Source organism: Poecilia reticulata, linkage group LG9, assembly GCF_000633615.1.
Source record: "Poecilia reticulata strain Guanapo linkage group LG9, Guppy_female_1.0+MT, whole genome shotgun sequence".
NCBI lineage: Eukaryota > Metazoa > Chordata > Actinopteri > Cyprinodontiformes > Poeciliidae > Poecilia > Poecilia reticulata.
The window spans coordinates 4,420,161-4,422,802 of NC_024339.1; positions in this window are offsets into that span (position 1 = coordinate 4,420,161).

The window sequence follows — 2,642 nt, forward strand, 5'->3', positions numbered from 1 at the left end:
ATATATACACATATTTGTCAAAGAGGGCCAAATTTTGTTGATCTCTATTGATTCACAAAACAATTATAAGGGTAAAACATCCCAAAGGTTGAACACTTTTAATAGGCACTGTAACATAAATGAACAAATAACCTACAGTAATAATAAAAGGGTAATTAAAAGTAGTTGCTTCACAGGTGTTCCTGGAGCACAACTTTTCAGATTGACTTTGTTGTCCTTAAAGGGACAGTATTATGTGTTTTCAAGGCACATGGTACCATTTTATAGCACAATCAAATGACTATGTTAAATTCAGATGTTTAAAAATGCTTTATATATCAAACATGACTTAAAAGAAATTTGACTTGAAATTGTGTCTCTGTCACTTTAAAATCTCTTGCTCTTTTTGAAACTCCGCCTTCAGGAAGTCATCACAACATGGCTCCTCTATTAATCCTTTAACAACGTTTTTACCAGAGTTTCACTGAGAGCTAGCTCCTATAACGAGCTCAGATGATGTTCAGTTCCACCAGGTGTTTGCTAATTGCTGCTGGCTAGTCTGAAGGAGCTGAGTGGGGGATTTGTGGTAGAGGGACGCTCTGTGAGACGGGAGCTCTGAGGAACTGCATCTCAAAGGTGAAGCTATGTTCATCCAGGCGACTTGCATAGCTGAACGGTCGTCGTGGCGATTAAAGGATTTCTCAATATCACTTGAAAGAATCAAGGCAACACTCCATGAATGTTTGTGATGAGGCAATAACATTATAGCATGATGCAAAGCTAAAAAATGTCAGTTTTACATACTACTGCCAACGTTGTATCCTCTTTGGTTTATTGTCCATTTGTACGACCGATCTGTGACCCAAGCTTTTATTTCCTGGTTGATGTCTTTAGAAGTTGATTCAATATTTCCACATATTTCTAGGGCTGATTTACACATTTTGGACCAAAGAAAAAAACATGTTCCTCTATGGGACACGGAATGAATCCCCTTCCAGAGCATTATCATGATGGTTGGACATTCCCATCATGTCTACACTTGCTTATAATTGTCTGAACAGAGGAAGGCGCCACCGTCAAGCATCGGTCAATTGTTCCGAAGGACGAACCAGACTGAAGCTGCTGCACAACTCTCCTCCTGATAAAAGGTGTATGCATCTTTTTATTCAGCATATGTCAACGTTTGGGTTGAACCGACAGGGATATGTCACATATTTTCAGTACGGTTACATCTCTACTAAACATTCTAACAGAGGTGTGTGTCTTTAAGCTACTCCCACTCCCACCTATGTTTTTTCATTAAAGTTTTTAAAAGTTAATCAGATTGTTACAGCTGTTGTACATACACGATGACCACATGGAGAGAATAACCTGAACCACCAGCGTTACTTCTACTTTTCATGTCGTTGACTGACTGTGGCTGACTTAAGTTGTGTTAAAGTAGCAAAAACGAGTTTGTGGAAAACGTTGGGGTCTTGAGGGACGCCGGGTGTCCTGTGAATTGTTTGAGCGAACGTGCGTGTTTGTCTGTGTTTCCATGCAAGTGACGGCTTGCTGCAGCGGCTGACAGCAAATAAACATGTTCCAGTAATTAACCTTGACAGGCCCAATGTGGTGCCAACAGCAGAAACTGCTAATGACACAATTAATTCATAATTAAGGCATTCTGTCACACAGCACTCTGTCAGAGAACGCTGACGAGTTTGTGTTGGAAAGACTTGCTCACGTCGGTGCGGAGAAGTAAAGCTCATGCGAACCCAGACGTCATGTTTCTTTTCCTCAAAGATGCTTTTATTATGAGCAAAAACCACTTTGTCAGTGATGTAATCATGTATGTTTAACCACTGTGGCAAAACATTAAGGAATGAAAATCTTGAAGGCGTAACGAACGGCACCTATTCCTTAATGGACGACAGTCTTCAGGTAGGGTTAAGGTTGCTTCCTGATATCAGAAAAGAGCAAAAACCTGATTTTACCAAAGTAAGAAAACATTCTGATGGTGATTTTGAAGAAGTACATCAATATTTGGTTCTCTGATGAAGTCTTTTTAAAATTAGGAGGTGTTTTCTTACACATTCAGGGTATTGTGAATCAATAGAAGACATGGGTTGTGACTCAGCTCAATCATTTACATTTCTTATTTGGTTTATGCCAAACATGTCCCGTTCTTTGGTGTCCAGATAATTCAGTTTTAGGCTCATCAGTCCAACAAATATTATTCCCAAAGTCCTGCTCTTTGTCCATGATCTAGTTTGGTCTTCATGTTTTTTTTCTTAAAAAGTAAAAGTTTCTTCCTTTGAGTGTTTTGAGACTAGCTTTAGCATCTTGGGATTTGCCTTCAAGCCTGGGCAGTTTGTCCTGGTTGTGTTAGCAGTTGTTTTGAATGCCTTCGACTTATATTTCCATATAGTAGAAGTCAATTACCAAATAACTTACTACAATCTTCTTTCGGTAACCGTAAGACAACTATTTGGACATCTCCATTATATTTGGTTAAAGGCTATCTAGAGTGAAGGTCACGCTAGATATTTTTTGTTGTCTGTCAAAGGACAACATAAAAAAATCAGTCATGTTCTAATTTTACCCGTCAAATTATAATCATATAATTTGCGTCTAAATAGCTAGTCAGCTATTTAGACGCATTTTTATGCAGTTTAGTTAAT